This window comes from Rhamphochromis sp. 'chilingali' (assembly GCF_963969265.1).
Source record: "Rhamphochromis sp. 'chilingali' genome assembly, chromosome: 15".
Classification (NCBI taxonomy): domain Eukaryota; kingdom Metazoa; phylum Chordata; class Actinopteri; order Cichliformes; family Cichlidae; genus Rhamphochromis; species Rhamphochromis sp. 'chilingali'.
In genome coordinates this window covers 28,274,488-28,302,132 of record NC_137942.1, presented here as the reverse complement: position 1 = coordinate 28,302,132, position 27,645 = coordinate 28,274,488, and the positions used below count along the sequence as shown (strand labels likewise).

The 27,645-nt window shown below is 40.2% G+C and overlaps 1 long non-coding RNA gene across 1 annotated transcript; it reads left to right on the top strand.

The window, feature by feature from the left end:
- The first annotated feature begins 4,019 nt into the window (after positions 1–4,019).
- LOC308411564 lies at positions 4,020–5,736 on the top strand. Its single transcript, XR_013974408.1, has 4 exons — positions 4,020–4,161; positions 4,415–4,523; positions 4,629–4,750; positions 4,893–5,736. It is a non-coding gene; the product is annotated as an uncharacterized lncRNA (long non-coding RNA).
- The last annotated feature ends 21,909 nt before the right edge of the window (positions 5,737–27,645 follow it).

Genomic DNA, 27,645 nt, shown 5'->3' with positions numbered 1-27,645 from the left:
GATGGTTGCTTGTTCCTGTTTTATTGTGATGGTCTGCGTCTCATGTGAGTGTGTTCAGTTTTACCTTTGTCTCGTCTTGTTGATTATTCCCAGCTGTGTCCACCACCTGTGTGTAATTCCCCTGTGATTCTCTGTGTATTTAAGTCATGTCTGCCATCATTGTAGTTGCTGGTCCGTCTGTGTATTCCACCCTGCGTCATCTGTGTGTTTCCCTGCTGTCAACCGCCAAGTGTTTCTGCTCATGTTCAGGTTCGTGTTCTGTAGTTAGTTTGTTCCCAGTCTAGTTAGTCATAGCTCCCTTTGCCGTTTGTATTTACTTTCATGCTCAATAAACCACCTTCACACCTTCACGACTGCCTGCGTTTGGATCCTCCTTCATTGCCTCCACACGGCTCACCTCACTCGCCGTGACATTCATAGAAATTTCTGTTCAATTAAAACCATGTATTTGAGTTGATGATTGTAATTTTTATACAATGTTGTAATTTGTTTTTCAACAATTTTTTGATTAATGTTTTGTTTCCTTTACAATATTATACTTTAATGTATAATATTGTAAAGGAAACAAAACAGGAAACAAAACATCAATCAAAAAATTGCTCTCTTTTTTATTCGGGCTACTTACATTTATTTTGGGCTACCAAAAACTGAAGAGTCCCTGCCTGAAGGGCTACCAGGGATTTTGAAATTTTGCGAGCCCTGAGATATATTTATTTTTTTAATTACTTTTGTTTCAGCAACATTAAATTTAAAAACTGTACTTTTGAGTTAAAATATATATTTATAATTTTAATAAATGACAAATTAAAAAGGCATGAACATTTTTTTGTATCGAAAAAATATCGAACCGTGACACCAAAGTATCGAACCGAACTGAACCGTGAATTTTGTGTATCGTTGCACCCCTAGTGTACAGGTAAGACCGTTTAAACGATTCTGTGGACAAGGCAGCAGCTTCCTAACACCACCTTCAGTCAGTGTATTTAGTGCAAGTGAATCTTCAAAATGTAAAAAATATTTTGGCCTTTTTTCGTTTCCTTCAGATTGCTTTTCATTTTGGAAAAATCTTCACCTGTAAACTGTAAATTGCGAATTCTAGAGCCTATTAAAAGTCAGCGAGTGTCAATAATATTAATGTGGTTATGTTAGTAATACACAGAGTGCTAATATAACAGCTTTAAGATGCATTTGTAGATATTATTACGTGTTTTACCGTCTTTATGGTGCTAGCTTAAAGTTACGGTGTAAACGTTAGCTTATATTGGAGTAAAGCTGTTACTGTTTAAACGGTGTTAGCACAGAAATATTAGCTTCTGTCATGACTGATGAAGTTACTAGTTAATAAAGTTTCCAGTAAAGTGTTTAATCGCAGCCACAGATTGACAGCAAATATCTCGATTAGCTTCAGTGCATCTATAATAAATATGTGCAAGTTTCAGTGCTTCGTTTAAACTGTATGATACTTATACTGACCCAGGGTCCGTGTAAAATACAATCCTAGCTGTGTGAACAAAGCCTGGCTTCTTTAGTCCTGCATGACAAACCTCAGGATGCAGGCTATTATTACTCTTTCCTGCTGGCACACCTGTCACACCTGAGAGTCAGCTAGAAACGTACAGTGACGTGGACATCATGCAAAGACTGCCAGACTCTGTAATACTGCAAATGATCAGTGACTCAAGTTAACACTAAACTTTAAACGGCACCTCTGTGTCTCTGTGTGCTGAACATCTAGGATTGAGTCAGGCTGCATCAGCTGAAGCTGTTATTTGTATATATCAGTATTTTTTTATTCAGGTGTGGGGAAAATACGTAAGACTGCAGTGAAGCGATGCACCAGATTAATCCCTGGCCAAAGGTATCGTACTCAAATCAGACTACTGATCCAGCCACATCAGCCTTTTGTGAGGTCTGTTTAAAGTAGACTTAAAGTGAACTGCAGGTTCCTGAGAGGTGGACTGTGAGCACAGAAACACATGTTCATACATACAGCTGCAGCAAACTTACATTAATTTTAAATAGATTTGTTACTCTGGTGTCTGTCTCTGTGTTAGTCCTCTGACAGACTGGTGACCTGTCCAGGTGTGCTCTACCTATGACTACTGGGACAGGCTCTAGCTCCTGTAATAGAAATTTTCTGTTATTCTCATTTAAAGTATTTAAGTGCTTATGCATATGCTTAGTTGTGACACTGTTACTGTTCGGTGAAAGTTTCTAAAACTAGATGAACTTACTTCAGCGTCAGGAGTTTGAGAAAACAACTCCCTTTACAGGTGCTGATAAGGCCACAAAACAGCATAACCATTGATCCGTTGAAGTGTGGTAGGATCCGTTTGTAACTTCCTCCCTCTTCCTTGGAATGCATAAAGGAGTAGGAGCACCACTTCTGTGGCAGCGCTGACATGACTGAACTGTGATGTTTGATGTGTGTTGGCGCAGTAATAAATAGCTTGATCACAGCTCTTTCTGTGTTGCAGACTTTATTTAAAAAAATTCCACGACACCTCCCACCCTCCCACTGTGAACCTGAATTGAATATTCAGAAGACATTTGTTTAAATAGTTCTACAAATCTGAGCTGTTGGTGTGTCCTTGGATTGTGTGGTAATAATATTAGAGCCTGCAATCTTTCTTACTGAATCTCTACTATGAGTCATGTTACCTGTCATGTTATTCTATGTTTACCTGTCAGCCTGGACAAATGTGATGTGTGAAGGAAATTAAATTAAATCAGATCTGAACTGCTGCTACTTTTTGTTATTTTAATTCTCTTCTCTGTTTTCCAGAACAGTTCTCCACAGTCGCTGTCCACATGGGTCAGTGGGACCAAGAAGCACTCTGCTAATGTGTGGACTCTGACCAGCAACATCCAGCAGGACCCAGACAGCATTTTCTATCTCCCAGCTGGAGTTTTTGTTTGTCTGTGTCTGGAGAGTCAGATTTTTGTTGAGCTTCACACTTGCAGACCTAAGTCAGTTTGCAGAGATCCCTCCCACCCATGTCCTAGATTTCTTATCTGAAACAGTAATATTTCAGTGACTGCTGCTTGTACCACAGGTTAATACACGCTACTGATCCCTGATAGGAGAATCATCAATTTTGCCAGCAAAGAAGCCTGGTGGATGTTTGTTTACAGTCTGATGATGGGACATCATGCTCTGCATCTTTAAAGTTTGTCTCTTGATTATTATTCATACCCAGTAATGTGAAGTATGCTCATATCTACTATAACTGAACCAACCTGGTGCTCTTCATTTATGGAGGCTGTTGAGTCTGAATGTTGGATGTTGTGTATCTCGTGTTCTCTGGGCTTTGTTGTCCTCAGTCTTTTTGCAGGATCAGAAAACAAAACCAGGAGGCGCGTAAATGTTTCTTCTCCATGATGTTTCTTCAAATGTTTCTTCTGGATGATGATAAGACTGTGACACAGGATGCCACCTTTGGTCTTGTGATGAAGCAAAGCTCAGGAAGAAGTGGGATTAAATGGTACCCACATGTGTGCTGCTGAGAAGGATGTACAGGGGCACCTGCAGCCAAATCCAAGCTTCAGCTTAGTTGTAGTTGCAGAATGCTATAGGACTGAGACATCTAAGGCATCAAATGTTTGATTAAACGGATGAAAAAGAGAAGTTTCTTCCCTATAATTATCACTTCTTAAAATCTGTAGCAACTTCAAGTCTGTCAGCGTGCTGAGCATGCTCAGAATGTGACAATATATTTTTGTTCAATATTTAATTTCTTTCAGTTGCAATTGTTAAATGAAAAAAAATATATTCTTATAATTTAGCAAATGAATTTATCAAAAAAAAAAAAAAATACATATATCTGTATTAGTTTTAATAAATTAATTTGACACCTGTATTGAAAATACCATATTGTATTCATACAGAATCAGTATGGTATCATTGTTTGTCTGTTCACTGATTGTTGAAACTAAGAGCTACTTTGATCTGTTTAGATCTAAAGTATCCAAAGTTGAGCTCTGATGTTTCTTCACCCCTGTGTGTGTGATATGTGATTTCCTACATGCTGGCAGAGCAGCAGTTTGTGCTCACAGATGGTGACGGTGTGGAGAGACGGTGGTGTTTCCTCAGAAGAACCAGCAGAGTCACTTGCTGACTGATGTTCGTCTGCACTGCACAGAGGAAATCAACTGACCGAGGTTTGTCCAGTGACGTGTTTATGAAATGTATATTTGTTTTATGCTTACAGATATGTTTTTCATGACAGAGGCTCTGCAGAGGTTAGACAAAGCAGAGAAAACATGTGCTTTACATTTTACTGTGATTTATTGAGATATTTGTTGCCTGATGTTCAGCAGGAATGGAGAAATAGAATCAAAGGGAGATGTTTTTGATGTTTTTGTAATGATGTAAGTAAATCTTCAATATTATTTATTTGCTTGGTTATATTAGGAGTGTTTCTGAGTGAGGGGGAGAGGAGTCATCATCCAGGTAAAGTGACGTAGATCAGTGGATACACTTGTCTCCCCTTTAAAGGAGACGATCCAAGTCATCCTTAAATGTTAGTGCTTTCAAATACACAAACATTTTTAAAGGACAAAAATGAACATCCAACTTTGACTGTAACACAAAATAAATCTTTGCATGTGTGTTTTCAAACTCTCAGATGGGCAGCATATCAGTCTTGGACTGTGTAACCTGCCGGAGCAGCACTGAATGACCACCGCACATAAGCATGTTCCTGCAGCATTCAGCATCTGATCCTTCATCTGTGTGCTTCTGCTTTTGGTAAGTAGAGTTACCCAACTCCAGTAACTCTAAACACATGCCATCCATTTCTGACGGCCTGGTTACTTCCTGTCAGTTACTTTAGAAACCATGTGGTCACCTGACCTAACACTGTTTCTTCTTCTTCCCCTTAATGTTCAAGTGTCACATGTCAAACAGCTGGAGAGGAAACTACACCAGTGTACTGGGATGTTTCACCAACACGTGCCAGATGCTGTTCCTTCATGGTGACATCACCAGAGACAGCCCCACCCACCTCAGGACCTCGCCATTGATCATGATGATTATAATGATGACAGCGAGCGGAACTAAGACTGTAAAAATCCACGACCAGAATGTTTCTTTCTAATTATGAATGAATAGTGAGAGCCTCTTTCTGTGTTTTGTCTGTTTTGGTTGTTTTTTTTTTTTTTACCTCATTTGTTACTAACAAAGTTCACAAACTCACACAGTTTACATTCTGTATGTTTCCATCTTTACCAGCCACACTCTAACTGCATTTAAGAAAATAATCCTTAGAAATCGACGTTTTTCTCTTTTGTAATTGATGATAATTCAGTGAATATACTGCGCTGCTTCTTTCTATTGCGTCACACATTGCTTTAAGTTTTTCAGTGTCCAGTTATTTTTTACTGCTGTTTGAATTCTCTGAATGTTTGACCCTGTAGACTGTTTGATGGACTGCTTGTCTTCCTGTTTGCAGAGGTGTGGACTCGAGTCACATGACTTGGACTCGAGTCAGACTCGAGTCATTAATTTTATGACTTTAGACTTGACTTGAAATAATGTTCTAAGACTTGTGACTTGACTTGGACTTTTACACCAATGACTTGGGACTTGAATTGGACTTGAACCGGTTTACTTGAAAAGACTTGATATTTTACCCCAAATATAAAATTTAACATGCATATTATATAGAGATTGAAAATGTGACGTCATTCACGGGTAGAACCGCAAAGGATTCTGGGAACTCGTGGCAAGCGGTACTAGCGCACGCAGGCTTTCAATTGAAACCAGTCACACAGAAACACAAAAATGTCAAGAAGCTGTTGTGTTATTAACTGCAATAGCTGGTCGCATGACAGCCACGGGAAGCCGACGGGTAAAGAGATCGGTTGTTATCGGATTACGTCGTTGAAGAGAAATTGTTCGAGCCATGTTTCCGAAGTAACAAAGATGCGACTGGATTGCAGCCATTCAAAGACCAATTATAACGTCCCAGAACCCTCCAGCTCACAGGTTAGTCTGCTCCAAGCATTTCCACAAAGGTCAGTCTGCTGTTGTAGTTAATGCAAAGTAGCTAGCCGGTCGTCACGGCAAAGCTACGAGAGCGTCTCTCAGCATGGGCCCGAAAAAAGTTCTGTCAGCCGAGGAAGGAGACGATATTAAGAAGTCGCTGGAGTTTATGACAGAGGAGATTTCTACTGTCAAACTGCAGCAGAAAGCCATCCTGGACCTGGTCGAGGAAGTTAAGGCTCTCCGCATCCAGAACGCCGAGAAGGATCGGCGGCTGGCATACCTGGAGAACAGAGTGGCGGATTTGGAGCAGTACACCCGGATGAACGATGTTATCATCACGGGGCTTCGCATCAAACCCCGGTCATACGCCCGGGCGGTCGCCACTGACAATGTAGGAGGGCCAGGAGAGGAAGATGTCAACTCCACGGAGCATCAAGTGGTTACCTTTCTACGGTCCAAAGGTGTGGAAGTGGATTATAACAACATTGAGGCTTGCCACCCTCTACCCCGAAAAAATGACAGTAACAAACCAGCCATCATTGTGAGATTTGCAAACAGAAAACAGCACTGTTAAAACAAGGAAGGAAACTGAAAGGATCCGATGTCTTCATGAACGAACATCTGATAAAAAGAAATGCGGACATTGCCAGGAAAGCACGTTACTTGAAGAAACAGGGAAAAATTCAAAATACATGGACCACCAACTGCAAAGTATTCATTAAACTCAATGGAACACCGGAACAAGCCAAAGTGTTGGTCATCAGAAATATGGAAGAGCTGGACAAATACTGAGGTCAACTTACTCTGGAGGTATGAATACACATGTGACGTGACACACAACACAACACATGGCACAGTCCAAAAGAACTTCATCTGCATCCGGCAACAATATCAACATGACTCATTGGAATTCTCTTTATGATAATCTGGAACTGAGAACATTTCGATACACAGACCATAATGTTCTAGACTTAGAAAAGGATATAGACCCGGAAAATAATTTCTTCTACAACATCAGCTGTAACTGCTGCTACTTCACTGATGAACAGTTTAAGCACACCATCAACACGGAAAATAAATTATCAATAATCCATTTTAATAGCAGAAGTCTGTATGCCAACTTCAACAATATAAAGGAATATCTAAATGAGTTGACAAATCCATTTGGAATTATTGCCATTTCTGAAACATGGATCAATGCGGAGAAAGGAATGGACTTTGGACTGGAGGGATATGAAGTGAATTTTGTAAATAGAAGGAACAAGAGTGGAGGGGGAGTAGCTGTGTATGTGGATAAAAACCTAAACTACAAGGTGGTAGAAAGTATGACAACTGTAATTGATAATTTACTAGAATGTATAACAATTGAAATTTATAAGGAAAAAGAAAAAAATGTAATAATTAGCTGTATATATAGAACACCTGGCTCTAGTATTCAAGTATTTAATGACTTCATAGAGGAAATATTCTCTAAAACAAATCAAAAAGTTATGTTTATCTGTGGTGATTTTAATATTGACCTGTTGAATCCAAAAAAGCATAAAATGACCGACGAATTCCTAAACACTATGTACAGTTTGAGTTTACATCCTAAAATAACCAGGCCTAGCAGAATTACACCACATTGTGCCACCTTACTTGACAATATTTTCACTAACAATATGGAAAACAACATTGTGAGCGGAATATTAATTAATGACATCAGTGATCACCTACCAGTTTTTGCAGTTTATGACACTAATTATAAGAAAAATCAGCATGAAGAACAACTGAGATACAGACGTGTAAGGACAGAAGAAACTATGACTGCATTTAAGAACGATCTATTAAATCAGGACTGGGACAAGGTGTACAAAGAAGCTGATATTGATATTGCATATGGCATATTTTTAAGAATATTCATGGAGTTGTACGATAAAAACTGTCCAACAATAAAATACAACAGAAAGCACAAATATTCAGATAGACCATGGCTCACTAAGGGTTTACAAAATGCATGTAAAAAGAAAAATACACTCTATAGGGAATACCTAAAACAAAGAACAAAAGAAGCTGAAAATAAATATAAAAAATACAAAAATAAGTTGACCAATATTATACGTGTATGTAGAAAGGAGTATTATAGTAAAATATTGAACAACAATAAACATAATATGAAAGGAATATGGGATGTTTTAAACGGTATCATTAAAAATAATTCTGGACAACAAAGTTATCCACAATACTTTATCGATAATGGCAATATTATGGAAAACACTGCTGATAAGGTCAACAGCTTTAATCATTATTTTGTAAATATTGGACCAAAACTGGCAGAACAAATTCCTGAGTCACTGCCATCAGTAGAATGTAGTGAAAACCTGATTGATAGGAACCCTAACTCAATGTTCCTCACATCAGTGGAGGAAAAAGAAATAATTGACATTGTACACATGTGTAAATATAAAACATCCACTGATTGTAATGATATTGACATGAAAATCGTCAAGAAGGTCATTGAAGGAATTGTAGGACCTCTAACATATATTTGCAACTTATCATTTCAGACGGGAAAAGTGCCAAACAAAATGAAAATAGCTAAAGTTGTGCCGCTGTATAAAACCGGGGATAGACGCCACTTCACAAATTACAGGCCTGTTTCTTTACTACCACAATTCTCCAAAATCCTAGAAAACCTGTTTAATAAACGATTAGACAAATTCTTAGATAAATATAAATTACTCTCTGACAGTCAATATGGATTCAGATCAAAAAGATCAACATCTCTGGCATTAATCGAATCAATTGAGGAGATTACGAATGCTATAGATCAGAAACAGTATGCAGCTGGAGTATTTCTGGATCTCAAGAAAGCATTCGACACAATCAATCATGACATATTAATTAATAAATTGGAACGGTATGGGATTAGGGGGGTTGTACTGCAATGGGTGAAAAATTATTTAAGTGACCGGAAACAATTTGTGAAGCTGGGTGTCCATTCCTCATCATGCTTGGACATTGCTTGTGGTGTTCCACAAGGCTCTGTACTGGGTCCAAAATTATTTATTATTTATATAAATGATATTTGTAAGGCATCTGATATATTAAAATTAGTATTATTTGCAGATGACACAAATATTTTTTGTTCTGGGGGGAATCTAAAGGAGCTGCTGGATACAATTACTTCAGAAATGTGCAAAATTAAAAAATGGTTTAACAGGAACAAACTATCGCTGAATCTAAGTAAAACTAAAATTATCTTATTTGGGAATTCCCTTAGAAATGCACAAGTGCAGATTCATGTAGATGGTGTGGAAATTGAAAGAGTACTTGAACATAAGTTTCTTGGTGTGATTATAGATGATAAATTAAACTGGAAGTCTCATATAAATCATATACATAACAAAATTTCAAGAAGTGTCTCAATCTTGAGTAAAGTAAAACACATTCTGGACCACAAATCACTCCACATTCTCTATTGTTCCCTGATTGCACCGTATTTGAATTACTGTGCAGAGGTTTGGGGCAATACTTACAAATGTTCGCTATCATCAATCTTTATATTACAAAAAAGGGCCATAAGGATAATCCATAAAACTGGTTACAGAGATCATACAAATCCACTATTCTTAAAATCAAAAATTCTAAAATTCACAGATCTGGTTCATTTTCTCACAGCACAAATTATATATAAAGCAATAAATAACCTGCTTCCTGACAATATTCTAAAAATGTTTTCTAAAAGGGAACGGGGATACAATTTGAGGGGGGAATTAAATTTAAAACATCCTCGTATCCGTACAACATTAAAAAGTTTTTGCATCTCTGTGTGTGGAGTGAAGCTGTGGAACAGACTAAGTAAAGATATGAAGCAATGTCCAAGCATGGCGCAGTTTAAAAAGCGGTTTAAGGATATGGTTTTTACAGGGTACAGGGAAAAGGTAGAGATTTGATAGGGTGTTCTTGTCTAATATTTTCATGTGTGTGCGCATGCACGGGTTTGTTGGTATGGGTATATATGTATGTGTATATGTATGTATGTATGTATGTATGTATGTATGTATATATATATATGTGTATATGTATATGTATGTGTATATATATATATATATGTATATATATGTGTATGTGTGTGTATGTATGTGTGTATGTATGTATATATATATATATATATATATATATATATATATATATATATATATATATATATATATATATATATGTATATGTATATATATATATATGAAACCTGGATCCCCCGTAGCAGGTTACCAAGATTACGTGAAGTACCCTCAGAAGGTCTGCTAGATGATGTTAATGCAGCACTACGGGCAATACCTACAACCACGATTACCGACACTAACAAGCTGATCTACAATACGGCAGCAGTGATCAGTGAGATGCTTGGCTACAAGTTGAACAGCCACAAGGGGCAGTACCCTCCATGGAGAAGGAGGCTAGAGGGCAAGATCAAAGTAGCACGGAGGGAGGTTAGCCAACTAACGGAGTTGCAGAAAGGTGCGACAAATAAGGTGCCTAAGAAATACGGCAAGCTGTCCATACCTGAGGCCTTGGAAACTGCCAAGCAAAGACTCACAGCCTTGGCCAGCCGCTTGAGGAGGTACACCAGAGAGATCGAAGGCAGGAGAATAAACCAGCTGTTCTCCACAGAACCAGCAAAGGTGTACTCTCAGTGGCAAGGGAACAATAAGAGAACAGCACCACCAAGGCTGGAGACGGAGCAATACTGGAAGAGCATATGGGAGAAGGACGCAACCCATAACGGCAATGCTCAGTGGCTGGAGGATCTGAGGGCAGACCACAGCGACCTCCCTGAACAGGGTCCAGTAACCATCACAGTGGCAGATATCCAAGAAAGGGTCTCCAGTATGAAGAGTTGGACAGCACCAGGGCCCGACATGGTTCACGCCTACTGGCTAAAGAAGCTGACTGCACTCCACGAGCGTCTGGCAGCACAAATGAACCAGCTGCTAGTTAACGAGAGACACCCGGAATGGCTAACTGAAGGCCGGACGGTCCTGATCCCCAAGGACCCCAAGAAGGGACCGGTCCCCTCCAACTACCGACCAATAACCTGCCTCAGTACTACATGGAAGCTCCTGTCAGGCATCATATCGGCTAAGATGAACAGGCACATGGGTCAATACATGAGCGGGACACAGAAAGGAATTGGCAAGAATACCAGAGGCGCAAAACACCAGCTACTGGTAGACAGAACAATCAGCCGAGACTGCAAGACCAGACTGACCAACCTGTGCACTGCCTGGATTGATTACAAGAAGGCCTATGACTCAATGCCCCACAGCTGGATACTGGAATGCCTAGAATTGTACAAGATCAATGGGACCCTAAGAACCTTCATCAGGAACTCAATGGGGATGTGGCGTACAACACTAGAGGCCAACTCCAAGCCCATAGCACAAGTCACCATCAAGTGCGGGATCTACCAGGGAGATGCTCTGTCCCCACTGCTGTTCTGCATAGGCCTGAACCCCCTCAGTGAGATCATTAACAAGACTGGCTACGGATACCGACTATGGAACGGAGCAGTTGTCAGCCACCTCCTGTACATGGATGACATCAAGCTGTATGCCAAGAGTGAACGAGACATCGATTCACTGATCCACACTACCAGGCTATACAGCAATGACATTGGAATGTCGTTCGGACTGGAGAAGTGTAGTCGGATGGTATCAAAGAGAGGGAAGGTAGTCAGAACTGAGGGGATTGAACTACCAGAAGGCAACATTGCAGACATAGAGGACAGTTACAAGTACCTGGGGATCCCGCAGGCGAATGGGAACCATGAAGAGGCCGCTAGAAAAGCTGCAACCACCAAGTACCTGCAGAGGGTCAGGCAAGTCCTGAGGAGTCAGCTGAATGGTAAGAACAAGATCCGGGCCATCAACACGTACGCCCTGCCCGTGATCAGGTACCCTGCTGGGGTAATAGGCTGGCCAAAGGAGGAGATAGAAGCCACTGACATAAAGACAAGAAAGCTCCTTACCATGCATGGAGGGTTTCACCCCAAGTCCAGCACCCTGAGGCTGTACGCTAAGCGGAAGGAAGGGGGCCGGGGACTGGTGAGTGTCAGCACCACAGTCCAGGATGAGACAACGAACATCCAAGAATACATTGGGAAGATGGCCCCAACTGACCGAGTGCTCAGTGAATACCTCAGGCAACAGAAACCCAAGAAAGAGGAGGGAGACGAGGAACCATCATGGAAGGACAGGCCCTTGCACGGTATGTACCACCGGCAGATAGAGGAGGTGGCTGATATCCAGAAATCCTACCAGTGGCTGGACAAAGCTGGACTGAAAGACAGCACAGAGGCACTAATCATGGCAGCACAAGAACAAGCTCTGAGCACAAGATCCATAGAGGCTGGGGTCTATCACACCAGGCAAGACCCCAGGTGCAGGCTGTGTAAAGATGCCCCAGAGACAATCCAGCACATAACAGCAGGGTGCAAGATGCTAGCAGGCAAGGCATACATGGAACGCCATAACCAAGTGGCCGGCATAGTGTACAGGAACATCTGTGCCGAGTATAACCTGGAAGTCCCGAGGTCAAAATGGGAGATGCCCCCAAGGGTGGTGGAGAATGACCGAGCTAAGATCCTGTGGGACTTCCAGATACAGACGGACAAAATGGTGGTGGCTAACCAACCGGACATAGTGGTGGTAGACAAACAGAAGAAGACGGCCGTAGTGATCGATGTAGCGGTTCCGAATGACAGCAATATCAGGAAGAAGGAACACGAGAAGCTGGAGAAATACCAAGGGCTCAGAGAAGAGCTCGAGAGGATGTGGAGGGTGAAGGTAACGGTGGTCCCCGTGGTAATCGGAGCACTAGGTGCGGTGACTCCCAAGCTAGGCGAGTGGCTCCAGCAGATCCCGGGAACAACATCGGAGATCTCTGTCCAGAAGAGCGCAGTCCTGGGAACAGCTAAGATACTGCGCAGGACCCTCAAGCTCCCAGGCCTCTGGTAGAGGACCCGAGCTTGAAGGATAAAACCGCCCGCATGGGCGTGCTGGGTGTTTTTTTTTTTTTTTATTAAATATATATAAAATTGTAGGTTGTGTATCCTTCAGGTGTTAATGGGGTTATTGAAAATGTGTATATGTGCGTATGTGTGTATATACGTAGGTATGGATAGATAGAAACATATATGTGTATATATTAAAAAAAAAAAAAAAAAAAAAATTACACATAACATATAATGTAATTACAAGGAGGTATTTCTGTAGTCTATTGATACTAGATAGTGGAAAAGGGGTGGGATTAAATAAGCTTATGCTTCTTCCTGCTCCTTTTTGAACATGGACGTTATTTGGAGTTGTGGTTGCTCGTTTTCCTTTTGTTTGCTTTGTTCATTTGTCTCTTTTAATTCTATTTTTTTTTTAATACTTTTTCAACATGTTCAAAATAAAGATTCAATCAATCAATCAAACATAATTGGTGATATAGGTTACAAGCAAGTCTGGCGCTGAACAGAAATTGTCGCGCTATGCTCCTTTATTTATTGTGCATAAATAGTGAATTGTCCTGACAGAATATTGTGTTTCGCTTCTGTTATTATGGTACATTGACAAAAACATATACTTTTATTCACAGGGTAAAACAGTTGTTTTGTATCACTAATTGTCCAGTGCGATTACAGCATACAATATTATTGTCACTGCTACATTTCTGTGATGCTACCAGAAATTATTTCCACTGCTAATTAACTACCGTTGAGCTCAAAGGTCCTATTAATAAACGGTTAAGGAATGTGTATTTATGACGACGATTTGTGAGACTGGTAAACTTATGATACGTACGATGGTCTTTACTTTCTACACGGTGCATTTCAAGGTCCTGCACCCATCCGTCGGTAAACTGTACCTGGGCTTGTTGCAGTGACCGGAAGTTACTAAACTTCATGAGTGTATGCACTCACTCCAAGAAGCGTATAATTATAAATATGCATATAAATATGCTACGATGAGATAGCTGACTTCATCTAACTAGCAAATGTTTTCCAGGCTACGTTGGTGATGCAGTTTTTTTTTAAATTATATATTTTTTAAAATATCATTTATTTATGTATGATATTTTTGTCATGCGATTTTAAAGCCGGTCCTACAAGCGCATCCAAGAATAACATGCAGCTTATCTCAGAACTGTCGGTGAAAATTATTCTTGGAGCTAGGTTTAATTGAGCTGCATTTTAAAGAGGTGCAATTTCACAATTTGTGTATATTTTCTAAGTTCACTATTTTGTCATGTGTTGAGAAAAACACAGATTTAAAAATTACATGGTCTAATATTTACATTTAGCATATAACTGCAACATGCTTTTTTTCGGCATTGTGGTCTGTTGAGCTAGGGTTAGGGTTAGCAATTCAGACATATGTATTCAATATTAAACGTCTCTGACGTGGGCCACTGTCCACAGTGTTGGGAAATCCATACCAGGCTGGAATGAGTCAAGGTAGGTGAGCATCCACGAGAAGACACAGCAGATGCATCCTACTAATACTGACAGGACCAGGAGACTCCAGAAACCGAGCATCTTCTCTTCAGTGCCATCCTCTCCTGTCACCCTCTCTGCCCGCAGCTGAGTATGGAGTAGATAAGGGCGCAGAGAAACCCTTATTACTAATTTGTATTTTAATTCAATTTTCATGAAATATTCAAATTCAGTATTGGTCCTTTTATACTAATAACCACGTATCCACCCAGGCTCATGGTGGGGCAGGGCTCTGTCCTGGAATACTTGAGTACAAGGTAATGTACACCCTGACCAGGTATCCAGTCTGTCAGAATTGTTTTCAATATTTGGTGCAAAAACATGAGTGACAACAAAAATCCAACTAGGATTCTTGCATATGATGAATGAAGTCTGTCTTTGACTGTTGTCCAGCTGATCCATCAAACCCCCAGCAGGTGAACCTTATTCATGACATAACACCGCAACAATGTAAAAAATGAAACAGCAACAGTCTAAATGTAAAGTGCATTCTAAAGTCCTCTTCAATAAATCATATGCAAAGAGTCATTCAGGACTGTAAAACGTGAACTACAGAGTCTTCATCATTAAATCTCTGGTTGCTTCATTTTTCTATCCTATATCAGATATTTTAAAGGTTAGCTTAGGTAAAGTTCCATTCTCATGGTGAGGCAAAATGCTTTATGTGTGTGTGTGCGTGTCATGAACGGCTATAAAAGGCCTATAATTAAAGAACAAAGAGGGGTTTGAGTTCGAGTTGCGGCGGACTGTCACTACTTGTAAGTGGAACGCAGCCTTCCTGCGGCGGACAGCTAATAACAGGAATCGGACGCGGTCCACCCAAGTCCACAGCAACCACCATAGCAACCGCCTAGCATGACCTTAAAAACATATTCTGTCTTCATAACTATCAAAAACATGAAATGATTTGCAAAGTGTGAAAGTGTTACAGCTGCAGAGAGCTATGGCGGTATCTTTGGAAGCTACACAGCTAATAATATACGATGTAACCATGGAGACAGTCAGTCACGTGAGCTAGCGGTGCATGTTTACTACAGTGAATAAGGTGATTGTGTGCACAGCATCCACACTCTGCAGAGGGTAAAGACATTACTTCAATATTGTTTTATATTGATATATATTTGCCTTCTGTTGACCATCACCTCAGGTTCACCATTACAGTTTCAGCAGACAGATGCACACTGTCTAAATATGAACACATTCAAAAACTCATGTCTCAAAAATAAGCACAGCTGTTCATGTTTGTCATTAGAGTTTTATTTGTAAGAAAATTATGAACTTCATATTGTGTATCAAATAAAAGAACATTTCACAACTCTGAGTCAACAGAAACAGGAAACAGAAATGTCTCTAATGTAGACATGTACAGTGTAGTGTAAGCATTAAAAGATCATAAAAGGAAACACTAACATTTATGTGAAACTAATTGTAATTAAAAAAAGGAACAGGAATCTGAAAACAACACTTTTTTGGTCTAAGTGATCAAAGTAGAAAACAGAACTGATGTTCAAAAACAAACCGTAGCTGCACTAATATTACACATCTCGATCGTTGTACTGAACAGACATGTTGCTTTTAAAACCACATGCAGTGTGTGACCATGACTGTTCACTGAGACCATGAACGCCACTTCGCTGAAAGCATTCTTCTTCTTCTTCTTCTTCTAAATTGGAAGCAGAAGGAGCACGAGCTGCTTTGATCTACTGAAATGAAAAAGCAGAACATCTGAGCTGAAACCATTAAGACAGGAACAAATTCAATGCAGTGTCTCAAGTGGCTTAGCCTGTTACAACTGTTGATACAAGCTAAATACGGTTAACACACAGTATCAGGGAGCTCCAGTGTGGGAACTAGTGGCTTTAGGTTTGTAGTCATTTAACTTTCATCCATTCATTCATTTAATTCAGGAGGAAGAAATGCCAGGTTGGTGCAGGCTGGTTACATGCATTTGGTCCCATGCTGTCTTGAATTAAATGACTTGGTTCACTTTATGGCTGGGCTGTATGTGGGGTTATATCATGTTATTTGGGCAGGAGTACCTGTCCCCTGTTAGACTTAGAAAGTTTCTCCATAAGTAGAGTTTCTAACTCTTATAGCACATCTGTGGCTGACAGCTTTTTGGTGGCTCTTTTTACCCCACACTGGTTGTGAGTGTGTAAATAGCCCCACTAGTTCTTTTGGGTTGCAGTTAACTTGGGAGGAAGAGGTGGGTATGCCATGACTAGATGAATAACAATTATCTGGGATACATAAATTTCATAATGCATGCATATATCTCTATAAACCTGCCTGAGGGCTGCCATTTTTACATTCAGTTATTTCTTTGTTGAATCTAAATAATGAATGTGTTACAGTTAAAGTGGCACTGATCAGTGTAAATGGCTCATTGGGACACAGAAACCTTTAAATTAAACCCTATCACCTGATATCGAGTGTCAAACAATATCAAAGCTGTAAAAGATGTTTACAGTCAGAATTTATAAAACTATGATTGTAAATAAATTCAAACAAGTGAGCTTTTCTCTTTGTGCTGAACATCAACACTGTGATTTCTTAGACTGTAAGCTTTACTTTAGTGCAACCAGTTGTAGAAGCTGCCACTCCAAATGTCTTTTGATAACAAGAAAAAAATACCTTTTCAGTACACGGCCTGAAGTTCTTCTCCGACATCTTCTGCAATCAGCTTTGTCTGCTGGTTTGAAGACAATAAACCACAAAAAGATGATTTAGTCACTTTGTCTGTGTCATGCAGCTCGAATGTGTCGTGTAACGATGTTGAATAGCTGTCGTTATCCCTCTGCTGTGTCAGTAGGATTGTACTGTACAGCATCTCATTGATATGTGAGGAATGCTAATGTAACACGATAACAGACTTACATCATTAAAATATAAAGTGCAGGAGATATTTAGATATTTTTATATTTATATTACATTTTATAGCTTTTTTTTTTTTTTTTTTTTTACCTTTTATTGTTCATTTTATTTTCACTTACTGAATACAGGACACACTTGACTGGGGGAAAGAAGGGTAGAAAGAAAGAGGGAAAGAGAAACAGCTGAGAAGAGGGACGGGGGAGAAGGGCAAAAGACAAAAACCAACAGAATGAGCAGAAAAAAAAAGAAGAAAAAAAAATGCATATATCGATCACCTGGGTCACCTGCTGAGAAAGAAAAAAGAAAACAAGCAGAAGAGAACAAGAGTAATAGAATAAACAACATCACAATGATATATGGGAATATGACAGTAAATACTAAATATTAAACATTATTGTGCAGCACATAAGATCAACAGAACACAGTGTGCTTTGAGGTAGGAGCCAAAAAGGGTGTAGTTTGTGGGTGTGATCACCCGTGTGTACACCTGTGAGCATGGACGCGCTTGTTTTTTTTTTTTTTTTTTTTTTTTTTAAAGGTTCCTTCATGTAATGATCTGCTAGAGGGTGTGGGGGGGCCACAGCCCCGTCCTCCAGGGCATGAAGCAGGTATGGAGGAGATCAAAACTCCAGACATCCAGAGGCCCCCAGAACACAAGAGACCAAGGAAGACCAACAGAGGGGCAGCCGCGCCACTGTCCCAGTAAGAGCTGAGGAGAGTCCCAGATGAGGGCTCACTCAGCAGCCGCAGAGCAGAAGCCAGGGGGAGTTGCAGTGACGCGCCCTTGAGCTCCGCCGGCAGCCAGTCGTGCCTGAGTGACCGAGCCCCAGGCCGAGAGGCCGGGGGCACCCCACCTCCGAAGTGGCCCGAGCGAGCCCCAGGCTCCAGGCCCCGATAAGCGGCCGCCAAGGAGTGAGCCGGTGTGTACCTGGACGCCCATCCCCGGACACAAAGAACCACCAACGCACCGATGTCTGAGGGAGTCCGCCACTGGCAGGGGAAGTGGTGGTAGGGGGAGATAGGTCTCCAAACCTTGGAGGGCCTAAGATGTCCCCAGAGAGGTGGCGCCTGACACCCAACCTGACATATAGACACAGAAATACAGGCACACACATATACAAACATCCATTCCCACCCTCATGCTCTCATATGCACTCACTCCACACTCAACCAACGTGGAGACAGACATAAAGAGACGCTGTACACACGATCACACTCCCCAAGCGTACTCTACAAACTGGGTCTAGGTACCCTTGCCCCTGGAGGGGGGAACTGCGCCCAGACCCAGGTGGTGTTACCCTTTTCCCTGCGGTGGGGGGAGGCAGACCGCCCCGACTCCACAGCAGCAGGGATATTTATATTACATTTTACATTTTATAGCTGACGGATATTACTAAATAGACAGAATTTACTAAATAGCTGGATGAATATGAAAAAATATGTCTATAATAACAAATGACCATGAGAGCCAGTAGAATTAATTCAACTGGACACTCAAAAGACGTCCTTAAATGCTCTTTAAGTGGCAGAACAAACGAACAAACAGTTAATCACTTACTTGAGATGAAATCTAATCAGCTACTTTGAAAACAGCTAAGTGGTTCCTCCTTTAACAGGATGACGGCTCAGGGGTAAGGCCATCATGCAGTCCAGCAACCTTTATGGTTCTGCTTTGATTCACCAGGAACTATTAGGGAAACCTTCCAGCGCCTCCTGTGAAAGACACAGGCATAAACACACAAACATTTATTAACATGTTCCACAGTGTTCCAGTTTGATTTTCTCATCCTGTGGACAACAACGTACATGGATGCAGGTTTATTGTTAACTTTTGTAAGGTTTATTTAATGAACATATCCAGCTGCAGCTCCACTGTGATCCTGAACTGGATAAGCACTTAAGAAAATGTGTCAATAAATGGACAAACATCAACTTACTATATTTATCCAAACAGACAGGACCAATAATGCTTCACTGAGTTAGAGACTTTAACAGACTCTTCTATGTAAGAATGTCTCGTGCTGATAGACCTGCAAACTTGACAACAAAGGTTTTTCAGACTACATGTAGCTGTCCTCTATGTCAGCTCACACATTTACATTTATGTCACACTTATTTCTGCTTTCCCATTTTATAATTATTACTTACATTTTGATTAGATACCTTGAGTTTGTAAATGATCAGATTACATAATTGGAATACAATGTATCCAATTCAGGGTTGCGGGAGGATGAAGCCTATCCCAGCTGATACAGGACAAAGACAGGCTGCCAGTTTATCGCAGGGCTAACACAATATGTGTAACAGAAAATCCACTTAAATGTTTGATATTTCTTATAATAATCATAATTATGACTATTATTTAAAGGTTTCTTTATAAATACATTTTGATTTTTTATAACCCCTAAAATATAAACCTGAGCTGTTTCAGATTCTGACCTCTGACCTCACTGGAGCTCCCTCTTGGAAGTACATCTGCTTCTTGTCTACCCCCAGTGTTGACCGCCTGCCCTTGATATCACGTACTGTACCTGAGGAACAAAAAAGGACAAACACTTGCCTTCATTTAAGAAGTACATTCATACAGAGGTAATCTATGGAAACACACTAGTTCAACCTTTGGGAGGAATCAGTTCCTGTGAAACATTTCTGTAAATGAACATCATGTGGAGAATGAATGAAATGAGTTCTTCAGGTGACTCAGCAGTCCCACACTGACAAATGAAATCTAGTTAAACTATTAAGCATATTTGCTCTTCTGAAATCTGTGTTAAACAACAACAAACATAAATTAGTAACAAAAATACAGCTGAGTAGAGGCTTTACAAACCACCAGCAGCCATAATGCTAAATTTTAATCTTCAAATGTTTCTGAGCCGTCTTCAACCTGCTTTCAACACATTAAAGTCCCACAGTCAATGCAGCCTGACTCAATCCTAAATGTTCAGCACACAGAGACACAGAGGTGCCGTTTAAAGTTTAGTGTTAACCTGAGTCACTGATCATTTGCAGTATTACAGAGTCTGGCAGTCTGCTTCTAGCTGACTCTCAGGTGTGACAGGTGTGCCAGCAGGAAAGAGTAATAATAGCCTGCATCCTGAGGTTTTTCATGCAGGATTAAAGGAGCCAGGCTTTGTTCACACAGCTAGGATTGTATTTTACACTGACCCTGGGTCAGTTAAAGCAATGGCGACAGGGAATAGGTAGCTCGAGGACATTCAATAAAAATCAGGTATAATTATAGAATTATGAAAACAGTGTGAAATATGTAACGATTTACTTCTCCTTCACTATATGAGAATATTTTTCTTGGCAATACGAACAGCTGTACCTTGAATTTTTCAGTATGTAATCCAGCCACACATAAACCAGCGTAGTAAAAGTCTAAAGCCTGCTGGTATTATGAAGTAGTGTTTCTCAGTTTTGCGGCTACTGCAGTAAAGAGTTTGTAAAGGCTGCAACAGAGTATTCTGAGGAAAAAAGTATGTGATTTAAAATACAGGCACAATTTTTGTTTATTGAGGATATCAGTAAGCGACGTTAGTGATGGTGTTCCTCTCTCCTGGTGAGAAAATGATGTGCAGTAGCTGTAATGTCAGCAGTGCCTCTGTTTCCCTTATATGTCTTGTTTATTTCTGTCTGAACAGCATTTCCTGCCCATGTGATGGTGGATTTCCTGTTAACAATCCCTACACCCATTTCAAATAAAGCTCCAACTATAGTTGAAATGTTGCTGGTCTGAGAAAAAGAATCACTGGCTGCTATTTTAAGAAGAGAAAAACATGTTTAAATGAATTTTATCACTATGGTGCAATCAGGCACTTTCCGGAAAGCACAGATTTCTTTTCCATTGACTGCCTCCGTTGTTCAGTTTCTGTGTGGAAACTAATCTATAAACAAAAATGAAAGTATACTTTTGAGATAATGTAACATTAACACACAAAAAAGAATAAACAAACAGAAAATGAATCATGATAAGCATAATCGAGGAAGAGGCCCATCTTCTTGCAAAGATAACTCTGAGGCCCACTCCACACTGAAGTTCATACCAGAAAAGCCACCAGACCATATAAGGTCAGACATATCCAGGTTGTTTGGTTAATGCAGTGATGCAGTTTGAAGTTAATGATGTGATGACGAATGCTACAGCAGATCACGAGTGGGATTAGATCCCCTTTGTAAACAACCGTCTCCCTCCCAGACACCCCACCCAGAAGATATCAAAGCCACTTTTCTGTATCTACTGTCTTTGAACATGAGCCCATCATCATCATCATCATCATCATCATCATCCTTTCAGCACCCTGCCCTCTAGTTCACCAACAATTCCCATATTAACTCCAGCTACACATACAAGAAAACCGACTTTAACCTTTGCTGATGTTAAAATTGTATTTGAACAATGAGGTTTGAGTAAATTCATTTATGTTAATAAAAGTCAAACCATTTAGCCACATAATGGTGTTTTACACTGCACCTTAAAAACCTTACAGTACTGACTGTATCCTTGTTGTTTGCTTCCAGCAGTTCTTGTAATTAGGTGTTACACTTCATTTTGGGCAGTGCTTAATGATAATGATACTTGTAGTGATAATAATTTCTTTTGGGATCAATAAAGTGTTCTGATAGTAATGGGTACCTTGAATAATTTCAATAAATGACCGATGACAGCCGTTCGTTGACCTCAGTGAATCGTTAATCCAGTTAGACACAGCTTTTCTTTGTGAGCTGGTGCATGTTACAGATAGTAATCTTTGCTCTTAGCTGACATCAGAGCCCGATGGTGTATTCTTTGATGTTTTTTGCTCATCACAAATGATTCCATCTGCTAACAACAACGAAGTCACCATCAAAATTGGTGTGCTCTGGCTTTCCTGTATCTAAAGGATTTTCTACATGTTGGTCCTCGTGATAGGCTGATTAGATAATTGAATGAATAAACAGGCGTGTGCCTTTTCCTAAGAAATTGTATGTTTGCACAGCAATGCATATACATCATAGTTAGGACCCAACAGAAACTTACAGTGACATATCAGTGAAACTTTAAATACATATACTATATACAGTGGGGCAAAAAAGTATTTAGTCAGCCAGTTCCCCCACTTAAAATGATGACAGAGGTCAGTAATTTGCACCAGAGGTACACTTCAACTGTGAGAGACAGAATGTGAAAAAAAAATCCATGAATCCACATGGTAGGATTTGTAAAGAATTTATTCGTAAATCAGGGTGGAAAATAAGTATTTGGTCACCTCAAACAAGGAAAATCTCTGGCTCTCACAGACCTGTAACGTCTTCTGTAAGAAGCTTTTCTGTCCCCCACTCGTTACCTGTATGAATGGCACCTGTTTGAACTCATCATCTGTATAAAAGACACCTGTCCACAGCCTCAAACAGTCAGACTCCAAACTCCGCCATGGCCAAGACCAAAGAGCTTTCGAAGGACACCAGGAAAAGTATTGTAGACCTGCACCAGACTGGGAAGAGTGAATCTACAATAGGCAAGCAGCTTGGTGTGAAAAAAATCAACTGTGGGAGCGATCATCAGAAAATGGAAGACATACAAGACCACTGATAATCTCCCTCGATCTGGGGCTCCACGCAAGATCTCATCCCGTGGGGTCAAAATGATCATGAGAACGGTGAGCAAAGATCTCAGAACCACACGGGGGGACCTGGTGAATGACCTGCAGAGAGCTGGGACCAAAGTAACAAAGGTCACCATCAGTAACACACTACAACGGCAGGGAATCAAATCCCGCAGTGCCAGACGTGTTCCGCTGCTGAAGCCAGTGCACGTCCAGGCCCGTCTGAAGTTTGCCAGAGAGCACATGGATGATACAGCAGAGGATTGGGAGAATGTCATGTGGTCAGATGAAACCAAAGTAGAACTTTTTGGTATAAACTCAACTCGTCGTGTTTGGAGGAAGAAGAATACTGAGTTGCATCCCAAGAACACCATACCTACTGTGAAGCATGGGGGTGGAAACATCATGCTATGGGGCTGTTTTTCTGCCAAGGGGACAGGACGACTGATCCGTGTTAAGGACAGAATGAATGGGGCCATGTATCGTGAGATTTTGAGCCAAAACCTCCTTCCATCAGTGAGAACTTTGAAGATGAAACGAGGCTGGGTCTTCCAACATGACAATGATCCAAAACACACCGCCCGGGCAACAAAGGAGTGGCTCCGTAAGAAGCATTTGAAAGTCCTGGAGTGGCCTAGCCAGTCTCCAGACCTCAACCCCATAGAAAATCTGTGGCGGGAGTTGAAAGTCCGTGTTGCTCGGCGACAGCGCCAAAACATCACTGCTCTCGAGAAGATCTGCATGGAGGAATGGGCCAAAATACCAGCTACTGTGTGTGCAAACCTGGTAAAGACCTATAGTAAACGTTTGACCTCTGTTATTGCCAACAAAGGTTATGTTACAAAGTATTGAGTTGTATTTTTGTTTTTGGCCAAATACTTATTTTCCACCCTGATTTACGAATGAATTCTTTACAAATCCTACCATGTGGATTCATGGATTTTTTTTTTTCACATTCTGTCTCTCACAGTTGAAGTGTACCTCTGGTGCAAATTACTGACCTCTGTCATCGTTTTAAGTGGGGGAACTTGCATGATCAGTGACTGACTAAATACTTTTTTGCCCCACTGTATACTATATACTAGAGTAAACTAGATATAGTATATGTATTTATTCAGATTTATTTTAGAAGCCAGCACAAGAATTATTTACCATGACCTGTTCATCCCCTTTAGAACTCTACTTACAGCCATTAAAACATCAGCGTCTTTTGATCTCACTTTCTCATTAGCCCCCTCCCTTTGGTCGGTTGTTTGTGGTTAATTTCCTGTCACAGAGGAAGTGCCTCACCCAGCTGCCTGGCTCTTTATTGGCTCAAGCTCTGATGAACAGTGATTTTTGGGGGTGAGACAAAGTGACATGAGCACTCAGCCAGCACAGAAGATAGGCAGAGGGACTGGAATTTGGAGATTGAGACATGGGCACAAGAACTGGCTGAGGGGGTAGTGGTGCTTACAAAGTACTCATTCATACAGAGACAGATGAGTGCTGGACAGATTCACTGCAAGGGAGGAAATGGCTGCGTGTTGCAAGAGGTAAGTAAGCACAAAATGCAGACAAAGCAACTAAATGAGATTCAATAGAGCATGTTGGAAGAGCATATTCTCTGTTTTCTATTTTATTTTGTGTTTAAAGTGACTAATTACTGTAATTCTGAGTTCCATGTTTCCAATACAACTTACTGACAACATTTACTGTAATTACTGTTTTGACTGTAGTGTGCAGACTTGACTTATTCTTTTATATTTCAAAGCACTGAAGCACTTTCCTTATATGTTTTGGGGGATTTTGGCAGTTGTGACATTATTATTTATCAAGTTTTGCAGTTTAATCTCACCATTACAATCTCCTGAAGTCCTGCATGCGTTCTTGGTCTGGTCACTCCCAATCCTTGTACCAGTGTCTTGACACCAGTGACGCTGGACGGGTTTTGGGGGGGCTGTGCTAAAGACTGTTCATCATTCCTATTGCCTGTGTTTTCATAACTAGTATAATTCTCATTTTGATGTTGTTTTTTCATTAGAATTCCGTCATCGTGATAAGTACCTTCCTAAATAAAATAGACGCCAATCTTGGCGCAAACATTTTTCTGTCATGATCTTTGTATTGTTGTATGCTTACTTGGTCAAGTGGGAGCAACACACATATCACAAATAAATAGCACAAATCTTCACGTATACAGACAATGTTCAATCCAAGGCGTTGTGTGGCACTCTGAGAAAACTGCTCAGAAATAGTGGTTGTGTCTCTTGCCCTCAGAAGATAATATATGTGGGAGATATAACTATACTGTATCATAATGACTTGTTTCACGGGGTATGAAAGATTTGGTGTAACGTCAACCCTAACCCAGTTAGAGAAAGTTCTCCACTGCCTGTCCAGTGGCACAGAGAGATTATCCATGATGAATAAAAGTATGTTTGTTGACCTTTCCACCACAGCTTCAAATGTGTATATTCATTTGATATCAAAAAACATTTAAAAAAAAGATTTACAATTTAAAAAAAGGAAAAATCTGTCTAAGGATGTGGAAAGACTGAAGTGTTTCCTAAGAAATAAATGATATTTATATGACATTAAGAATCACAACAACAACAAATAAAAGACTCATCAAACCAAAATATTTTTATTCTGTGGGGATGATCACATTTGATCAAAGGTAGCTCCATAAGCAAACACGTCACCACATTCTGATGCAAATGCTCTTCAGATTAACTCATGTATGATAGTGCATGACATCACATTTTTCCAGCAATATCATGTCACATCTGGAGAGGATCTTTACTGTTTTGTGTCCTAAATTGTATTATGTTCAGAAGATTAGATGATGAATATCATGAATCTAGAATTAGAGTCAGGTCAGACTACAATCCCACACCTTTTCCCAAATTTAGTGTGCATCCTAAACGTTTCAAGCACTTGTGTTTACTTTTGTCACAGAAGAGTTATGAGAAAGCCAAACTCTTATTTATCTGTTGCCAATTTTGGTACTGCAGTGTAGCAGTGTGTGGATCCATAAAACCTCAAGGCAAAATCTTTGCAGCTTTGCTGCAGCTCACACCAGAAAAGTCAAATACAGACATCTAGTGAAGTCATGTACAAATAGCATGTGAAGAACCGCACTAGTGCAAGCTAAATTCAAAAAACTGTGTGAATAGTATTGTGGAGATCGAAATGTACACTGAGATTAAAAATGAGTGCAGTCCATACTGTGAGTAACCTACTGAAGTAGAGTTATATTGAAAGATGTGAGCCCATGGCATATTACCTTACAATCCCCATAGTAATCTCTTTAGCTTATATAGAACATCGTCATGGCTGGTATGGCAAATAGATTTAACGAACTCTTTTGTAATATTACTCACCATAAACTGCCAAAAAAGCATTCTGTTCACCTGGATTAGCGTTTTCAGTGGGAGAAATGTTTCTTCGCTCATCAAAGAGACTTCTTCAGTCTCAGCTGACTGCAGGTTCATAAAGTACTTACTTCAAAACCATGTTCTTATACACACAGACACTCACACTTGCTTCATTGAACATATACTCATACACTCCTGTACCACATGAGACCACCTCAACATACAGACTGGAGCAGGAAGCAAATCAGAAACCTTCCAATAAGTGGAAGACATCGACTTCCTCATTCTGCAGCAAGAAAACAGAAACATACAGATTGAACTCAAAAAATAGCTTTTACAAGCAGTCACAGATACATAGACTGATTTAGACAAATTTGAGTAATAAAAAGAGGGAGGAAAATGTCATGTCAGGAGACAGTTACTGGTGTATCTGGTGGAGAGGAGAATGAAATTGGTGGTGAGTGTGGGAAAATCAAACACTAATATCAACATCTTCTCTTGTGGACTCATAAGCAGGACTAGTTGTCCTGGAGCAGCTGGTGACAGTCTAGAAAGGCTCTGTACAACAATGGTGCTCAAGCAGTGTTGTCTGCAACAAGTGATAGAAAGAAACAGAGGAAAACTGACAGTGACAGCAACAGTATGGACAGAGGAAGGAAGAGGAGGAAGAATGGTGTTGAGTGTTGAATCAGAAAGCAAAGGAAGAGGAGTGGTACACAGCTAACTTACTGTGGTGGTGAGATCTGAGAAAGAGGGGTATGTGAAAAGATGGACCCAACAAAATTAACTGGAATTATCAGAGGACAATTGGGAGACGTAAAAATGCACGTTCTGAGTTATGGAAATTTACTAATAGGCAGTAAATCTGAAATGGGGGTAAAGAAGGTTAAAAAATGTAAAAAGAGAGTAACTGGTGGAAAATCTACAAGTGAGAAACAAGTGAAGTAAATGAAGAAAATGCTTGGGAGAACATATAAAAAAAAGGGACTGCAGCTATGCTTTGAGGAGCAGGAACTATAATTTTGATATGACAAAACTGCTTATATGTACAGAGAATTTGCACCAAAGCCCATTAAATGTTTTAGCTCTTAAGAATTCAGACAGCTGTATGTAAAAGGAATCACAGGTGAGCTCATTGTGGAGGGGACAATAGAAGTGGCAAGTGTGCAGCAGGAGTTCCTCCAGAATCCTGCAGCCACAGAGGAAGCCACAATATAGCATTGTGGGGTTGCAAAGCAGTGAAAAGAGAGACAAAAGTACAGAAAATTAGAATTAAATTTACAAAAAAATTAAATAAAACTAGTGATAAATGCA